The following is a 20,399-nucleotide window of genomic DNA, read 5'->3' on the forward strand; positions in this document are numbered from 1 at the left end:
TACCTGAGTGGAATTTTTACGATAAAAATCATATAATTTGACAAGAGATGAGGTTAGTGGGTTGCATGAGTAAGGAGTCAAGGTAAAGTCTGAGGGTTTTGATTGTCAATGTTTGGGAAGATTGCAATGCCCTAGACAGTAGTAGGAATGTTAATAAAAACTTTTGGGGAGAGGTGAATATAATAAGTTCTAGTTTATAAATTCTGAGCTTGAAATGTCCCAAGGACATCTAATTCCTGGTGTTTCAAAGAGAGAGTAATTTAGTAGGCATAATTTGGATGAAGATTCAGCAAAGAAGGCTGATGAGTGGTCAAATTGTTTGGAGGAGATTTGGGAGAGAGGAATATGATGAAAATTTAGAAAGGCAACAAACATATTAAGCATTATAAATATTAGCTCATTTCATCTTCACAGCAACCCTGGGAAGTATGTGTTATTGTCATTGTTGTCAACTTGATTCAGTCATGTGCAACTCTTCATTACCTCATTTGTTTGTTTGTTTTCTTTTTTTTTAAGGTTTTTGCAAGGCATATGGGGTTACGTGGCTTGCCCAAGGCCACACAGCTAGGTAATAATTAAGTGTCTGAGACCTGATTTGAACCCAGGTACTCCTGACTCCAAGGCAGGTGCATTATCCACTACACCACCTAGCCGCCCCTGTTTGTTTGTTTTGACAAACATCCTGAAGTGTTTTTTCATTTCCTTCTCCCTGTCATTTTACAGATTAGGAACTGAGAAAAATTGGATGAAGGGACTTAGCAAAGTCACACCAATACTAAGGTGTCTGAGAACAAATTTGAAATCACCAGGTCTTCCTGACTTCAGGTCTGGCATTCTATCCACTGTACCACATAACTGTGCTGGATATCTCTATTCCTCAATTTGTGGTGGAGGAAACTAATGCAGAAAGAGGTTTAATGACTCGCTGATGGTCTCACATCTGGTAAATCTCTGAGGTTGCATTTTTAACTCAGGTCTTCCTAAATCCAAGCCAAGTACTCTCTTCACTGCAACTTCCTTCCTAACTGCTCTAGAGAATTCAGTGATAGTAAAGACATGATCAACTGTTGAATATCACTTGTGAAAGTCTAGTTTTTTTCCACTAATGCCCTCATTAAATAATGCCCTCAGTTTAAATACAGTTGACTTTCATAAAAATTTTGGATAGATAAGTTATGTGGACTTCTAGTTATTGATATACTTGTTCCATTTTTTGATAGTATAATTTTGGTTCCTTTTCATAGCTTTCCTCTCTTCAGATACTTTGTATATGTCTGTCTTTGCCCTCCCAGGTGAAATACCTACAACATGTATCTTTTCTGTGTAAACATACAAATATGGATGCTATTCCCCTCTTTGTTCTCTTTAATATCTTTCTATTTTCTTCATAGGCACTACAATTATTATGATATTAAGGTTCAAGTATGATAGCTTATTGTCCTTTATGGAGAAAATATTTTGTATTTATATCATATATATATATATATATCTGACAAATTCTCTATATTTTTCTTTTATTTGCAGCTTTCCTTCTCTTGAGATAACTGTTTTGTTGGATATTTTGCCAAGTTTTCTTTAGCTTATCCTGGGTGGTTTTTTCAAAAACTCAAATAGATAATTTCTTTTTAAATTTTTTTTTATTTAAGGCAATGGGGGTTAAGTGACTTGCCCAAGGTCACACAGCTAGGCAATTATTAAATGTCTGAGGTCACATTTGAACTCAGGTCCTCCTGACTTCAGGGTTGGTACTCTATCCACTGTGCCACCTAGCCTGCCTTCAAAGATATAATTTAAAAAAGTACTTTCATTTCTACTTCTGAATGAAGAATTTAAATTGAGTTATACTTCCCATATAGTATTCCATTCAATTGATTCATTTATTCAACACATATTAAACATGTAATGTGTGGAAACTCTATTATGTACAGTAGAGGTACAAAGGAATATAGACATTGAACTGCCCTATAATTTAGTTCCTTTGCCTTTGAAATCATTTAGCATCTACTCTATATATGAGGGGGTTTTTGTCTGTGCTTCTTTCTTATCTGTGATCTGTTGTTTTCTGTTCCCTTCCCTCCTAAATCCAATTAGCATACAAACTTAGTGAAGGCAGGGACTGTTTCAGTCTTCGACTGTCTATCTCCAGTGCTTGTGATGTCACAGGGCTGGTACTTGTTGAATTAAATTTACTATATAAGTACAGCTTTTTTTTTCCCAAGTAGTTTATGATATAATGAAGGTAAGGGAGATGACATGTACAAAAGTAACTACATCTGATGAAAGAGAGATTGAAAAGAGTTCAAAGGAAAGGTTCAGGGAAAAGTGCTTTGAGAGATTTGAGAAGGTAGAGATAAAATACTAAGTGACTTTTCATGAACAATAAAAACACTTAGAGTTCAAGAAAGTTATCCATCATTGGGTAATGTACAATTGGTATCAATGCTTGATCCTTTCTGCATCCTCTTCCATGCTGAATGTGGCAGAGTTGAATCCTTTTTAGCTCTTTGCTATTTCTTCATTGAAGGATGATTTGAGGCAGTGATGTTAAATATAACTGGGTTATGAGACTGGTATTTTGACCTAGAAAATCACATGAACATTATCTATTTTATTTATTTTGTTAAATATTTCTTAATTACTTTTTAATTTATTTCAACCTCACTTGGTAGGGTTTCAGTCCTGTATTTGAAAATTCTGGGTATGATAATATTTTTCCCTTCACTACTATGCCTCCCTTTTCTCTTTCTCTCTGAAGAATTAATTAACCACCACTTTAATAAAACACTTTTAGCCTTCTCTTGAGCCTAGGGCAATAAAATGTCCCATCAGGTCAACAAAGTCCCCTTCTATACTGTTTTATGGATTCTGTATTAAATGGAAAGCTAATGGTACCATTGTAATAATTGATGAGTATCCCTGCTTAGAACAATTCTTAATATTAGGTAGAGGTTTACTTTTCTGTTCGACTGTAAATTTATCAATGGCTAACCTCTGCCCTCTACATTTGGGATACAAGTCAGGATATAGAAACATAGGTAAGAGAAGTGAGCAGAGTGCATTCAATTGTCTGCTACAGGACAGGCTGAGGAGGGGAAGTTAGGAAAAAAAAAACAAAATTTGGAGGGCTTTGTTCAGTCTTTGAAAAGTTAGATAAAACTAGGATCTATCTTCAGCATAAATCTTCTGTTCCAAGATATTTTGGGGAGTCAAATGACACTCTTCACCCTCTCCCTTCTAAACTAGTTCAGCCATAATTTTATTTTTTACTTGTCAGTCTTTCATTTTCTCTTTTCAACTGTTGTCTCATTGCTTGTGACTCTTGGACTTAGTTCATTAAGGGATGCTGTCCTCTATTGATGCTTACTTTTCTCTTAAAGCTCCTCTAACTCTTCTTTAATGCATGGCTTAAAGAGTGTGTGTGTGTGTGTGTGTGTGTGTGTGTGTGTGTATGTGTGTCTGTCTTTCTGTGAGTTTATTCCCTGAAAAAATTTCTAGGCATGACTCAAGTATACCTTCTGGCTCAAACATTGTAATAATTCAAAATGCCTTATCACTGAATAAAAATTGATTTTCCCTTCAAATTACCTATCCTTAGATGTCAATTACTTCACAAACTTTTATTATATGAGTATCAGGGGGCAGATTTGAACCTAGGTCTCCTGATCCCAGAGAAAGTGTTTTTTCTACTGTAGCATGGTACTTCACTAGTGGACTAACCATTATAAATCTTGAAGCCTTTTGCAATATTATTTTTGTTTTGTTTTGTTTTTGTTTTTTGCAAGGTAGTGGCGTTAAGTGACAAGCTCAAGTTCACACAACTAGGTAATTATTAAGTGTCTGAGGCCAGAATTGAACTCAGGTCCACCTGATTCCTCCTGACTAGCTCTATTCACTGTGTCACTTAGTTGAAACCTCTTGCAATATTCTTTTTAAATTAATTTGCCTACTCAAAAGGGAGAGTTATACCATAGCCTCTCCATTGTGCCTTACATTGTTGCTCCTTATGTAATACTAAAGAATGATTTAGACATTAATTTCCTAAAACATTAAATGATAGTGCTTTGAAGACAGAATTTGTTTGTAGTTTTAAAATGATCTTTCTAGTGTCACACATCTGGGAATGTCTGAGATTGGATTTGACCTTAGAACTTCCTGACTCGGGACTCAGTGTTCTATCCACCATGACACCTAGCTATGGGTATGCATACAAAAATACATATACATACTTTTTCTTTCATTGATATACTCTAAACTTCTCTAAAAGAGATACTATTTTTCTTCTGTCTTTTTAGTCTCAGCATCTCATATATTACCTAGCACGTAGTAGGTATCTGATAAATATTTATTGATTATTAAACAAGTGCAAACTGAATCCAATACAATTCCCCTCAACGTTGATTGACTTCCAACTGTACTCTCATAACCTGATGTTTTTAGTCATTCAACCCTTCTATCATCCCCAACACCCTTCCCTGTGACCCCATGTTGAGATTAGACTTTTTCTTTCAATGTTCATTAAAATCATTCCCTTTCTTCAAGATCCAATCCAGGTAGCACCTATTTTATAGTTTTTTCTAACTTTTCAGGTAACAGTCAATTTTACCTGGACCTCACCACTGCACTTTGCACTTATCCTATTCTACTAGCATTAAGTTGTAGTTTTTTTAATATTTCTTAAAATGGAAACTCCATTTTTCTCTGACAGATTTTTTTTGCAAGGCAGTGGGGTTAAGTGATTTGCCCAAGGTCACACAGCTGGGTAATTGAACAAGGTTTCGCTAATATTCATTGATATATCCATATATCTCCATTTCTGTGTCTATATTTATACCAAAATATCTACATGTGATATAATATCATAATTATATGTGCTTATGTGCCAAATGGACAATCACTAATGCTCCAAGTCATCATTTTTTCTCAGGATTCTTCTACCTGTGAAGTGAACATTGCAAATTTAGCATATATACTATATAGTCCTCATGAACATGGATAAATTTTAAAACAGGTAGCATTTTGTCACTTGAGAAAAACCAGAGGGTATTATTTTACTACAAAAGGTTGCAGAATCTGTTTACGCTGACTAGCTCTATAAAGATTACAGGGCAATTCATGCTTTCCCCCCCATGTGATGAATCAAAGGGCACGACAATTTGATGCATATCCTCCTTTTGCTAAGTCTGAATGGTAGCACAAACTTAGATACTTGTCAAAGCATGGGAAAGGGGAGTTTTACTTCTACATTATTGTAGAGTAGAATGATCCATTTCTTGCCTATCTTGCCATCATCCTCAATCTCTCTCATACTCTACCCTCTCTGGTTTTACTCCTTCCATATCTTATTTACAAGAAGATTAAATGTACTTAAACATATTCTTCATAATAAACAACATTTTATCACAGGAAATAATCCTAGGATGCCCTTTTCTACCTTATCACTGGAACAAAAATAACATTTTAAACAAAATTCCACTCACTGGAGTAAGGGATATCCAATCCAATTGGTATCTCACTGAGATTCTATTCCATGCCTTTATCTACTAGAATGACTTGTTCTCACTCCTACTCAAATAACATATCCTAATCATTTTATATCATTTATATATCATTAATTACAAGGTTGATTTGATTTTATATTCTCTACTTCCTGCACTTGTTGGTGCTTCTTAGTCCAGGTACCAAAAATACTAATTACACTTTAACTCTCATTATCTGATTATAGTATAAGAAGTACTAGTTTGTATAAAGCATAAAGGAATTCCTCCAAGATCAAGTTAATCAATACTAATCATATCTCAGCATGCTGAAGCTTGTGCTCAAATTCAATTTCTGCAGAAAACTTCTCCTGGTCTGAAGCTACTAGAATCTTCCCTACTAAACTTACCTTCCCAATTTCTTAATATATATTTTGTCATGGCTAGTGCTTTACATGTTATCTTCCCCAATAGAATGTAATTTTCTTCTTCCGGCCAAGATGGCAGAGAGAAGACAGGCACTATGAAAGGTGCTCTCTCTTTCCCCTCAGAAATAACATGAGAGAAATCTTTTAACAGAAATTCGATAAACAAAACCCAGAAAGAGAAACCAGAAGTACACCTACCAAGAAGGTCTGTCTCAGGGGATCATGGGTGAACCGGAAGACAATGGCAGCTGGGGGGAAGCCAAAGGGCCAACCTTAGTCATAGAGACTTTGATGAGTGGCAGGTGTGAGATACAGCTTTAGATATGGAGTCTTTGGCTGAGAGGAAAGGAGCTATGGGAGGCTGAGTTCCAGCACAGAATCTCAGAGCATGCCTGGAGAACAACCAGCTGAGCTGGGGACCTGAGCTCCATACTTTCACCAGAGCCCTTTGCCCAGAACAAACAATAAACAACTCTCCCACCCTTGCCCCTCTCTCAGGGCTACAGAGCTCACAGAACTCAAAGAGATTAACTCCCTCCCCTAGGGCCCAGTCCAGTTTTCAAGGTCAACTCAGCTCCTGCTACTGAGGACCTCATTACAGAGAAAGCAACCAGCACTCCCTACTGTTTGGCCCCTGGAATTACTAAGCCAAGCGAACAAAGCCTCTAGGATCTTCAAAAGCAAACCTCTGAGAGGCAGCTCCCCCCCCCAACACAAGATGAAAAAGGGCCAGAGAAAAGGGGGGGCATGGAGAAATACTTAGAATAGACAGATTCTAACCCAGAGAGATCTAGTACTGCTGAGGAGAATATGAATTGTTCTCCAGCCCAGCAAGACTTCCTTGAAGAAATCAGGAAGGAGTTTAAAACTCAATTGGAAAAATTGGGGAAAGAAACTCAAGAGAAAATTAACATCTTGCAACAAGGAAACAAATCCTTGGAAAATACAATTGAATAAATACAAAATGAGACTAACTCTCAAATCTTCAATTAGGGAAAATGAAAAAAGAAAATGATTCTCTCAAAACTACATTTGGGCAAATAGAAAAGTCCTTCAAAAATAGAATGGACCAAATGGAAAAAGAGTTGCAAAAGATAAATGAAAGTCATACAGTCAATATGTATTGATGACAGGTCTCAAATCTATTTCTTCTTGACTCCTAAACTAGCTCCCTTTCCACCATGTCATATTACATTTATTAGTAAAAAAGCTATCTGATTTTTTTAAAAAATAAAAATTGAAAATCCATTGGCATTCACAATAGCAAAATTAGAACCTTAGTTTAATCAGGTTTTTCTAGTGTCTATCTCATCATTAAAGCCTTGGCATCTGTTTCAAAAGCTTGGCATCTCCCCTCAAAAAAATATGTACATGAGTAATTCAGAGCTAAAAAGTTGCCTTAAATATTTATTCATCAGAAAGAAAATATTCTTGTTCGGGGGGGGAAATGCAACACCAACTGGTAATTAAAAAAAGAAAAATAAATAAATATTGTCATTTTGTTTATCTTCTACTGTGTTTCCAGGTGTCAGAACTGATAGACTCAATGCAACATCTAACTCAACTTCCCTCTTAAACTGCAGGTCTGGTATTGATGAAGTTGATGCTCAACAATCAATCCTTTGAATATAGATGGATTTCTAGCACCATGTTGAACAGTGGTATGAAGCAAAAATGCAAGGAATTATAAATTACATCTACCATTAGCAGCCTTTAGTTAATGGCTTAAGGATGAAGGCTTTTCATGTCTGTCCTTATTTTACTGAGTTAATAGAACTAATCAAATTATAAATGCAAAAATCCTACCTATATATTTAGACTATGAGGTAAGTACTAAGTGATTATGTGATAGGTGTTTCATTTGCTAATCTGATTTTTTAAAAATGTTGTTTTGAGTCTCTCTAGAGATACTAAGTCATCTTCATACATTGCTCATCACCATTCATCAATCTTCATTGACACATCTACAATTTAAATGGGGCTAAGCACATACAACATAGAGAAAGCAGTCCTTGACAATGTTGGCCCCAGACAAACTGGAGAGGAAGGTGAAATTTATCTTCCTTGAACCTCGATCCCTCTGTTATTTCAGATCTTACCTCTGATGACTGCTGTATTTGTGACTATAGGCAAGCAATAGTTGTAAGATAAAAATGCAAATCTGTAAAGCACCAAATAAATGCTAATTATTGAAGCATCTCTTCCATACTACTTTTTCCCCAATTCATGCTTGTAGGTTAAATCTCTAATGGGAAGTTCATCCTAAGCTCAAGGTAGTACCAGACTCCTAAGATTGCTTCTCAACAGCCCACACCAGTGATTTACCTTCAACAGGAAGAGTTAGTATAAATTGATTCAAATCAAAGGTATTTAACAAGATGGTAAAGTGAAGAAAAACAAAACAAAAACAATAATTGCAAAACATTTCCTTGTAATTCTGGGACATATTTTTCCAAAAATGAAAATATCATCAGTGAACACATATAGTATTTTAGTAGATTATACTAGTATACACTTAGGGAACATTTCTCCAATTTTAAAAGTTCTTAGGTACTTTGTCTCTTCATGATGTTCTTACACTTCTCTGATTACAATGCCTATTGAGCAGATTGCTCAGATGCACTCCCTTTGCCTATTTTCTTTCTGCAGTTCAATTTTCAACTTTCAAGGTTAACTTTCCAGTTTCTAGATAGACTTTAATTCTCTCCTCTTCTGAATGTGTTAGCTCCAACTGGGTCAATAGTTCCACTATAAAATGTCATAGTACTAGCCAAATTGGTGTAGAGAAGACAGACACTTTGATAGTGCTCTCTTTTTCCCCACAGAAATAACATGAGAAAAAAAAAACCCTTAATAGAAATTCCATCAACAAAAACCCAGAAAGAGATGCTACGAGAAGATCACCTACCAAAAAGGTCTGTTTCAGGGGTGCATGGGTGAACCAGGAAACAAGAGCAGAGGATCAGCGAGGGAACATCAGCTGGGGGAAGCCAAAGGGTCAGCCTCAGCCATAGAGACTTTGGTGAGTGGCAGGTTCAAGATCCAGTTTCAGCTGTGGAGTCATTGGCTGGGGGCAAAGGAGCTATGGGAGGGTGAGTTCCAGCAGTCTCACAGCATGCCTGAAGAACAACCAGCTGAGTCAAGGACTTGAGCTTCACATTTTCAGCAGTGCCCTTTGTCCAGAGCAAACAATAAACTACTCCCCCCCCCCCCCCCCAGGGCAACAGAGCTCACAAAACAGAAAGAGATTAACTCCCTCCCCTAGGGCCCAGCCCAATTTTCTAGGTCAACTCAATCCCTGCTACTGAGGACCTCACTTCAGAGAAAGCAACTAGCACCCCCCACTGGCTGGCCCTTGGAATTACTAAGCCAAGTGAATAAAAGCCTCTAGGATCCTCAAAAGCAAACCTCTGAGAGCCAGCTCCCCACCCCCCAACACAAGATGAAAAAAGGCCAGAGAAAAGGGGGGTCCATGGAAAAAGAGACAGATCCTAACCCAGAGAGATCTAGCACTGCTGAGGAGAATATGAATTGTTCTCCAGCCCAGAAAGACTTCCTTGAAGAAATCAGAAAGGAGTTTAAAAACCAATTGGAAAAACTGGGAAAAGAAACTCAAGAGAAAATTAACATGTTGCAAGAGAAAATTAACATCTCAAAACAAGAAAACAAATCCTTGGAAATAAACAATTGGACAAATACAAAATGAGAATAACTCTCTCAGATCTTCAATTGGGAAAATGCAAAAAGAAAATGATTCTATCAAATTCTCAACTGGGCAAATGCAAAAAGGAAATGATTCTCTCAAAGCTACATTTGGGCAAATAGAAAACTCCTTCAAAAATAGAATGGACCAACTAGAAAAGGAGGTGCAAAAGATAAAGGAAGAAAACTCTTCTCCTCTAAGAAAAAGAATGGAATTGGCAGAAACTAGTGATTTCATGAGACAACAAGATTGTGTTAAACAAAACCAAAAGATCAAAAAAATAGAAAAAAAAATGTAAAATACCTCATCAGAAAAACCACTGACCTCAAGAATCAATCTAGAAGGGGTAATCTGAGAATTATTGGCCTTCCTGAGAACTTTGAAGAGATTTAGTGATGGGAAAATCATCCTGATATCATGGAACCAGAGGGCAAAATAGTTATTGAAAGAATACATCAATTCCCTCCAGAAAGAAATCCTAAAATGAAAACACCACTGAATGTTGTGCCCAAATTCCAGGAGTATCAGATAAAAGAAAAAATTCTGCAAGCAACCAGAAACAAAAAAATTTAAGTGCCAAGGAGCCACAGTAAGGATTATGCAGGACCGGGCCACAGGAACATTAAGGGATTGAAGGGCCTGGAATGAGGTATTCCAAAGAGTAAAGGAGCTTGGAATGCAGCCAAGAATCCATTACCCAGCAAAGCTGAGCCTTATTTTGCAGGGAAAAAGATGGACATTTAATGAAATGGGAGACTTCCAAGATTTCATAATGCAAAGACCAGAGCTAAATAGAAAATTTGGACATCAAACAGGAGGCTCAAGAGACACATGAAAAGGTTAAAAAAAACCCAAAATGCTACACAATAAGTTGAAACTGGCTATATACCCACTTGGGGGAAAGAGTGTCATAACTCTTGAGAATTGTAACTCTTTTAGAGAGAATATATACATAAACAGAAGTGATGTACACTCATAACTTTTCTGTGACTCAGATAGAATGATTTAAAAACAATACCTCCTTAAAAAGTGGGGCAGTAAGGAGAAGGGAGGTTGGAGGGAGACTGAATGGGGTAAATCTCATTATGTCAAGAGGTGCAAAAGACCTATTATAATTGAGAGGAGGGAGGAGGTAAGAACCACCTGAATCTTCATCTCATCAGACTTGGCCTAAAGTTAACTTAGACACACTTAATCAAGTTAAGAAACTTATCTTACCTTTCAAGCATTAAAAAGGGAAAAGGGGAGGGGGGAATAGGTAGGGGAAGAAGGGGAAAAGGGGGAAAAGGGGAGGGGGTTGATTTAAGAGGGCAAACTCACTGAAGGTAGCAGTGTTCAGAAACAAAACATTGGGGAATATGGACAAAGAGACAAAAGGGAAAAAGATGCAAACAGAAGGAAGATAGTATGGAGGGCAATAAAGAGTTAGTAATTATAACTTTGAATGTGAATGGGATGAACTCTCCCTTAAAATGTAAGTGAATAGCAGAGTAGATTAAAAACTAGAATCCTACAATATGCTGCTTATAAGAAACTCATTTGAAGCAGAGAGATACATATAAAGCTAAAAGGTTGGAGCAATATATATTTTGCTTCAGCTGAAGTGAAAAAAGCAGGAGTAGCAATCCTTATTTCAGACAAAGCAGCTGCAAAAAATAGTGTTAAAAGAGATAAGGAAGGAAACTATAACCACCTAAAAGGTACCATAGATAATAAAGTGATTTCAATACTAAATATGTATGCACTCAATGGGACAGCATCCAAATTCTTAAAGGAGAAGTTGAAAGAACTACAGAAAGACATAGACAGCAAAACTCTACTAATGGGAGACCTCAGCCTCCCGCTTTCAGATCTAAATAAATCAAATCATAAAATAAATAAGAAGGAAGTTAAAGAGGTAAATAGATTGTTAAAAAAACTAAGATATGATAGACCTATGGAAGAAATTGAATGGGGATAGAAAGGAAGATACTTTTTTCCTGCATTACATGGCACTTACACAAAAATTGACTATGTTCTAGGACATAAAAACCTAATGATCAATTGCTGAAAGGCAGAAATAGTGAATACATCTTTCTCAGATCATAATGCAATAAAAAATCATATGGAATACTGGGCCAGATAGATATAGACCCAGAACTAATTGGAAACTAAATAACCTCATTTTAAAGAATGAGTGGATCAAGCAACAAATTATAGAAAGAATTAATTATTTCATCAATGATAATGACAATAATTATTCAACATACCCCAAACTCAAAGCAGCTGTCAGGGAATATATTATATCTTTAAATGCTTACATGAATAAATTCGAGAAAGAAGAAATCAATGAACTAAATATGCAACTAAAAAAATTATAGAAAGAACAAATGAAAAAACCCCAATTAAATACTAAATTAGAAATTCTAAAAATTAAAGGAAAAATTAAATTGAAAGCAAGAAAACTATTGAACTAATGAATAACATCAATCAAGAGCTGGTTTTATGGAAAAAAACAATAAAATTGATAGACCATTGGTCAATTTGATTAAAAAAACAAAAGAAGAAAACCAAATTGCTAGTATCATAAATGAAAAAGGTGAACTCACCACCAATGAGGAAGAAATTAAAGTAATAATTCAGAATTATTTTGCCCAACTCTATGCCAATAAATTTGACAATCTAAGTGAAATGGATCAATATTTACAAAAATATAAGTTGACCAGATTAAATGAAGAGGAAATCAAAAAAGTCAAATAATAATATTTCAGAAAAAAATTCCAACAAGCCATTGTTGAACTCCCTAAGAAAAAAATCTCTAGGCCCAGATGGATTTGCAAGTGAAGTCTATCAAACATTTAAGGAACAATTGGTTACAATTCTATATAAACCCTTTGGAAAAATAAGTGAAGACGGAACTCTGCCTAAGTCTTTCTATGACACCAATATGATGCTGATACCTAAATTAGGAAGAGTTAAAATAGAGAAAGAAAATTATAGACCTATGTCCCTGATGAATAAAGATGCAAAAATGTTAAATAAAATCTTAGCACAATGATTACAACAAGTTATCACCAGGATAATACATTATGATCAAGTAGGATTTATTCTAGGTATAAAGGGTTGGTTCGATGTTAGGAAAACTGTTAGCATAATTAATTATATCAATAACATACCTATCAGAAATCATATTATCATATCAATAGATGCTTAAAAAGCTTTTGACAAAATATAGCATCCATTCCTAATAAAAACACTAGAGAGTGTAGGAATAAATGTTTTTTTTTCCTTAGAATAATAAACAGTATCTATCTGAAACCATCAACAAGCAACAGGGATAGACTTGAGGCATTCCCAATAAAATCAGGGGTGAAACAAGGATGGCCGTTATCACCTCTGCTGATCAGTATTGTATTAGAAATGTTAGCTTCAGCAATAAGAGAAGAAAAAGAAATTGAATTAATTAAAATAGGGAAGGAGGAGACAAAACTTACATTCTTTGCAGATGATATGATGGTGTACCTAGAGAATCCCAAAAAGTCATCTAAAAAAACTACTAAAATAATTAGCAACTTGAGCAAATTAGCAGGATATAAAATAATCATGCATAAATCCTCAACAATTCTATATATGACTAGCCAGATAATGCAGAAAGAGCTAAGAAGAGAAATCCCATTCAAAGTAACCTCACATAAAATAAAATGCCTGGGAGTCTATCTGCCAAGGAAGACTCAAAAACTTTTTGAAAACAATTATAAAACTCTTCTCACACAAATAAAATCAGATTTAAATACCTGGGCAAACATCAACTGTTCATGGATATGTGGAGCTAATATAGTAAAAATGACAATTCTACCAAACTAAACAGTGCCCTATTAATCAAAATTCCAAAAAATTACTTTAATGAGTTAGAAAAAATTGTAAGTAAATTTATATGGAGAACAAGTCAAGAATTTCCAGGGATTCAATGAAAAAAAAGTGCAAAAGAAGTTACCTTAGCCTTAGTAGATCTAAAATTATATCATAAAGCATCAGTCCTCAAAACCGTCTGGTAATGGCTAAGAAATAGATTGGTGGGCCAGTGGAATAGACTAGGTGCAATAGAAGGAAATGATTATAGTAATCTATTGTTTGATAAACTTTGTCAAAGAGTCCAGCTATTGGTATAAAAACTCTCTCTTTGATAAAAACTGTTTGGAAAATTTGAAGTTAGTATGGAAGAAACATAGATTAGACTAACACCTCACACCCTATACCAAGAAGATCCAAATGGATATAGGATTTAGACATAAAAAATAATATTAAAAGCAAACTAGAAGATCAAGGAGTAGTTTACCTGTCAGATCTATGGAAAGAGAAACAGTTTATGACCAAGGAAGAAATAGAGCAAATCATTCAAAACAAACTAGATAATTTTTATTACATTAAATTAAAAAACTTTTGCACAGACAAAAACACTATAACCAAGATCAAAAGAAATGTAGTAAATTGAGAAACATTTTTGCAACTAGTATTTCTGACAAATGACTCATTTCTAAAATATACAGAGAACTGAGTCAAATTTTCAAAAAAACAAGCCATTCCCCAATTGACAAATGGTCAGAGGATATGCAAAGGCAATTTTCAGCTGAGAAAATCAAAACAATACATAGTCATATGAAAAATTGCTCTAAATCATTACTTATTAGAGAAATGCAAATTAAAGCTTCTCTGAGGTACCACCTCACACCTCTCAGACTGGCCAATATGAAGAGCAAGGACAATGATCAATGTTGGAAGGGATGGGGAAATCTGGGACACTAATAAATTGCTGATGGAGCTATGAACTCATCCAACCTTTCTGGAGACCAATTTGGGATTATGCCCAAAGGGCAACAAAAATGTTAATACCCTTTGATCCAGCAATACTACTACTGGGTCTAGACCCTGAAGAGATTATGAAAAAGGTAAAAATATCACTTGTACAAAAATATAGCAGTCCTGTTTGTAGTGGCAAAGAACTGGAAATTAATGAATGTCTTACAATTGGGGAATGGCTTAACAAACTGTGGCATATGTATGTCATGGAACATTATTCTATTAGAAACTAGGAGGGATGGGAATTAAGGGAAGCCTGGAAGGATTTGCATGAACTGATGCTGAGCAAGATGAGGAAAAACTTTGTACACCCTAACAGCAACATGGGGGTGATGATCAACCTTGATGGACTTGTTCAGTGTAACAAGCAGAAACAATTTTGGGCTATCTGCAATGGAGAATATCCCCTGTATCCACAGAAAGAATTATGAACTTTTAACAAAGACCAAAGACCATTACCTTCAAATTTGGAAAAAAAAGTTATATAATATTATGTAATTTTTCCATCTCATACTTTATGTTTCTTCATTAAGGATATGATTTCACATAGACATAAAAAAACAATACTATACAAGTTAGAAGATCAAGGACTAGTCTACCTGTCAGATCTATGGAAAGGGGAACAGTTTATGACTAAGGAAGAGTTGGAGAACATCACCAAAAACCAATTAGATGATTTCGATTACATTAAATTAAAAAGCTTTTGCACAGATAAAACCAATGTAACCAAGATCAAAAGAAAGGTAGTAAATTGGGAAACAATCTTTACAACTAATGATTCTGACAAAGGACTCATTTCTAAAATATACAGAGAACTGAGTCATATTTTTAAAAAAAAAGCCATTCCCCAATTGACAAATGGTCAAAGGATATGCAAAGGCAATTTACAGATGAGGAGATCAAAGTAATCCATAGCCATATGAAAAAATGCTCTAAATCATTAATTATTAGAGAAATGCAAATTAAAGCTTCTCTGAGGTACCACCTCACACCTCTCAGATTGGCCAGTATGACCAGGAAGGATAATGATCATTGTTGGAAGTGATGTGGGAAATCTGGGACAATATTACACTGTTGGTGGAGCTGTGAACTCATCCAACCCTTCTGGAGAGCTATTTGGAACTATGCCCAAAGGGCAACAAAAATGTGCATACCCTTTGACCCAGCAATACCACTACTGGGTCTATACCCTGAAGAGATGAGTGAAAAGGGTAAAAACATTACTTGTACAAAAATATTTATAGCAGCCCTGTTTGCAGTGGCAAAGAATTGGAAATCCAGTAAATGTCCTTCAATTGGGGAATGGCTTAGCAAACTGTGGTATATGTATGTCATGGAACACTATTGTTCTATTAGAAACCAGGAGGCACAGGAGTTCAGGGAAACCTGGAGGGATGTGCATGAACTGATGCTGAGTGAGATGAGCAGAACCAGAAAAACACTGTACACCCTAACAGCAACATGGGAGTGATGTTCAACCTTGAAGGACTTGCTCATTCCATCAGTGCAACAATCGGGAACAATTTGGGGCTGTCTGCAAAGGAGAGTACCATCTGTATCCAGATAAGGAGCTGTGGAATTTGAACAAAGTGCAAGAACTATTCCCTTTAATTTAGGAAAAAAACAGATATCTTATTGTCTGATCTTTTTACCTCTTAGACTTCTCTTCTCTTTAAGGATAAGATTTCTCTCTCATCACACCCAATTTGGATCAAGGTACAACATGGAAACAAAGTAAAGACTGACAGAGTGCTTTCTGTGGGAGGGGGGGGGAATTAAGATTGGGGGAAAATTGTAAAACTCAAATAATATCTTTAATAAAAATAAATTTAAAACCTTAAAAAAAGGATATGATTTCTCTGTCATCACATTCACCTGAGATCAGTGTATAACATAGAACCAATGTAAAGACTAACAGAATGCTTTCTGTGGGGGGTGGGGGAGGGAAGGAAGAATGGGAGAATATTTGTAAAACTCAAAATAAATAAAAATCTTTCTTACAAAAAAAAATGTAAGCTCCTTGGGAGAAGGTCTAATTTTGCTTTTCCTTGTAACCCTAGCATCACACATCATAGTACTATCATTTAGCACATGCTTCATAAATGCTTATTGATTTATTTATAATTTATGAAATCTTGGTGCATTGATTGAAATTAGAGGTTAAGTGATTTTATAGCTAGTAGGTGTGTGAGGCTGGATTTAAACTCAGGTCTCCCTTAATGGTTTATTAGCATGTAGAAAAACTTGTAGGTACTTGCTCTCTCCCCACTGGGTCTCATAAATCTATATCTGCTTTAGTAGAGGTTTTATTGAGCAACTTCTAGGTTATAGGAATGCTCTTTTCATCAAAAGTCACTGTGTTTTTTAATATAATAATTAATTTATACTAATTTATTTGTTATAATGATTAATATAATTATTTTTAACTTTTTCAATTAGTAATTAATTTAAAGAGGAGAAATAGTATTTAAACTCCTATATTCATCTGGTATTTCTAGCAGATAGTAGAAAAGAGGGAAAGAAGCAGATATTAAGCACATATTAAATACCATATCTATCTACTAATACTATCTTCTGTCTTTCATCTATAAATTGTTTTCTTTTTAAAAAAAATAAATACAACTGTTTCTATCAATAAATATGTGAACTTTTAATGTGGGCATTTTTTAAATTAGTGATAATGAATTTGAACTGATTTATCTATCCAAACCTTCTTGTTCAATCTTCCTTAAGTGTAAACAATGTAAATGCCTTTAGTTACATGTTTTCAAATAAAATTGTATCTTCCCTGTGGATAGAAATGATTCTTAAGGAGTTCTGGTTTGTAATTTTCATAAACATTTTATTCTGATCAGGTGGATGGACATACTAAATTGGATAATTGCCTAGTTTATCTTCTAATTCTTTAATAATTTTCCAAAATATTTCTTGACCATTCTAAAAGAATCATGGAATATCCCAGAATTTAGCATAACTGAGGAAAAAAGACACTTCACATGGGAAAAGAGTAAAGATTTTTAGTTTGTTTGTTTGTTTTGCTTTCTTTTTTCCTGGCTTTGATCTCTCTCACACATACACACATTCACACATTCACACATTCATACACAGACACACAGACATAGAGACAGAAACACACACACACACACACACACACACACACACGACCCTTTGTACTGCTTAAGAATTATTGACAAATATTTCTTTGGATTTGAATGGTGAACATCAGGGAAAGGAGATTAGAGAACAAAAAAATGTAAATGAAGCAAATTGTAGATGTAATAGTTACAAAAGCAATATCTGAGGCAGATTACAATTACTAAACTAAATGAGAAGAGTTATGTATCTTCATGAACTTCCTTTCTTTCTCAATCTTAGCTATAAAAATAATTAGAATGCTAATTAAGACTTTAGAGCTCACTAATCAATCATTTCTTAGCATTTAAAATCTTTATAATTGAAATATATTATTAGAGTATAGGATTTTATAAAATAGTAGAACAAGTATCAGTTGTAGGAGAGAAGGGAATGGGAATAAGAATTTATATAGTTCCTACTGGGTTCCAGGAATGTACTAACTACTTATATAAATAATATTGTATTTGATCCTCACAACAACCCTGGGAAGTAGATGCCAGTTTTATAACTAGAGAACCTTAAACAAATAGAAAGTAAAGGTCTGTATAGAGTCACACAACTAATAAGTGTGTGAGGTTGGAATTGAACTTAGATCTCCCTGATTCCAGGCCCAGAACTGTATCCACTGTGGGTCTACTTGCCCTAAGAGAAGGCAAAATGGTCCTATATTGCATGACTCAGGGTCCCCACACACATCAAATTGCTAATTCAATTCAATTCAATTCACATTAATGAAGTACCTACTAGCATCTAGGCATTGTGCTAGGAGCTGAAGAAATAAGAGAAAAAGAAAAAGAAATTAACAAAAGAAAAAAAATAAGAGAAAAATAAAACATTTATTTATTGTATCTATTTATCTTTTCATTTATCTATCTCTCTATCCATTTATCTATTCATTTATCCTCCCTAACTACATGCAAAAACTAAGTTTCAATATGTTCTCCCCAAACCTTGAGTTCCAAATTATCTCTCTTCCTCTCATCCCGCTTCCCCTCATTGAGAAAACAAGTTACCTATTTTAGGTTGAAAATGTGTAGCCTTGACAAACATTACTACAATAGTCATGTAGTAAAAGTAAACATATTCTCCTCCACACAAACAAAAGAGACACCTCAAGAAAAATGAAGTTAAAAAAGGGTTAATCTGTATTCATACACCATCAGTTCTGTCTCTGGGATGTATGCCATCGCTCATCATAAGTCTTTCCCTCACCCCTATTAATTCTATTCTCTCTCTTCTTTCAACCTGTTCCTACACAAAAGTGTGACTCCCTTTCCCATGATCTTCTCCTCTATCACCCTCACCTCCCTCCCTTCCCCCACCGCTTTTTTCCCATTCCTTTCCTCTCCTATTTTCCTCTAGTGTAAAATAGAATTTTAACCCAAATGAGTGTGTATGCTATTCCCACTCTAAGACACTTCTAATGAGAGAAAGCCTCACTCACTCCTCCTCACCTTCTCCTCCATTGCAAAAGATTTTTCTTATCTCTTTTAGGCAAATAAATTACCTCTTTCTACCTCTCCTTTCCCTTTCTCCCAGTATATTCCTTTCTCCCCCATTAATTCCATTATACCTGTGAATTCAATACCCTCCCATGCCTTGTCTATGTATGCTCTTTCTAAGTGAGAAGTTTCATACAAGTTATCAATATCATCTTCCATGCAGTAATAAAAGGAGTTCAATATCACTAAGTCCCTCATGATTTGTCATCCCATCCACCCTTTCTATACCTCACTAGAGTCCTGTACAAACTTTCTGTTCATCTCTGGTAGTTTCATCAGGAAAGTTTGAAAGTCCCTTGTTTCAATGAATGTCCATCTTTTTACCTGAGAGAGAATGTTCAGTTTTCCTGGATAGCTGATTCTTGGTTGTAATCCAAGTATTTTTGAATTCTGAAATATCATATTCAAAACCCTATGATCCCTTAATATAGAAGCTGCTAAATATTGAGTTATCCAGGATATTTAAATTGTTTCTTTTTGATGCTTATAATATTTTCTTTTTAAATTGGGGGTTCTGAAATTTGATTATAGTATTCCTGGCAATTTTCATTTTGGGTTCTCTTTCAGGAAGTGATGGGTGGATTCTCTTAATTTCTATTTTACCCTCAGCTTCTAGGATATCAAGGCAGTTTTCCTGGAGAATTTCTTGAAATATGATGTCTAAGCTGTTTTTTGATCATGATTTTCAGGTAGTTCAATAATTCTTAAATGATCTCTTCTGAATCTGTTTCCAGATCAGTTTTTTTTTCTCAATGAGATATTTCACATTTCTAAGCTATCAGGGCAGTTTTACTGAACAATTTCTTGAAATATGATATCTTAAGTGGTTTTTTGACATTATTTTCAGGTAGTCCAATAATTATTATTTTTTTTAGGTTTTTGCAAGGCAAATGGGGTTAAGTGGCTTGCCCAAGGCCACACAGCTGGGTAATTATTAAGTGTCTGAGACCAGATTTGAACCCAGGTACTCCTGAATTCAGGGCTGGTGCTTTATCCACTGCGCCACCTAGCTGCCCCTAGTCCAATAATTATTAAATGATTTCTCCTGGAATTGTTTTCCAGATAAGTTATTTTTCCAATGAAATATTGACATTTTTCTTCTTTCTTCTTTCTTCATTCTTTTGATTTTATTATATTACTTTTTGATTTCTCACAAAGTCATCAGCTTCCCTTAGCTCCATTCTACATTTGAAGAATTATTTTCTTCAGAGAGCTTTTCTATCTCCTTTTCCATTTGGCCTATTCTCCTTTTTAAGACACTATTTTCCTCACTGGCCTTTTGGACTGCATTTTCCACTTGACCCAGCTTGGGTTTTTTAAG

At 35.0% G+C, this 20,399-nt stretch overlaps 1 long non-coding RNA gene across 1 annotated transcript in view; it reads right to left on the reverse strand.

Annotated features, from left to right (window-relative positions):
- Positions 1-642: 642 nt before the first annotated feature.
- The window catches only part of LOC141514271 (uncharacterized), a 262,329-nt gene continuing 242,572 nt past the window's right edge, over positions 643-20,399 (reverse strand). The window contains exon 4 of the long non-coding RNA XR_012475978.1: positions 643-2,580. This is a non-coding gene — a long non-coding RNA (uncharacterized LOC141514271). The remainder of the gene's footprint in view (positions 2,581-20,399) is intronic.

The sequence above is a fragment of the Macrotis lagotis genome, chromosome 1 (assembly GCF_037893015.1).
Source record: "Macrotis lagotis isolate mMagLag1 chromosome 1, bilby.v1.9.chrom.fasta, whole genome shotgun sequence".
Classification (NCBI taxonomy): domain Eukaryota; kingdom Metazoa; phylum Chordata; class Mammalia; order Peramelemorphia; family Peramelidae; genus Macrotis; species Macrotis lagotis.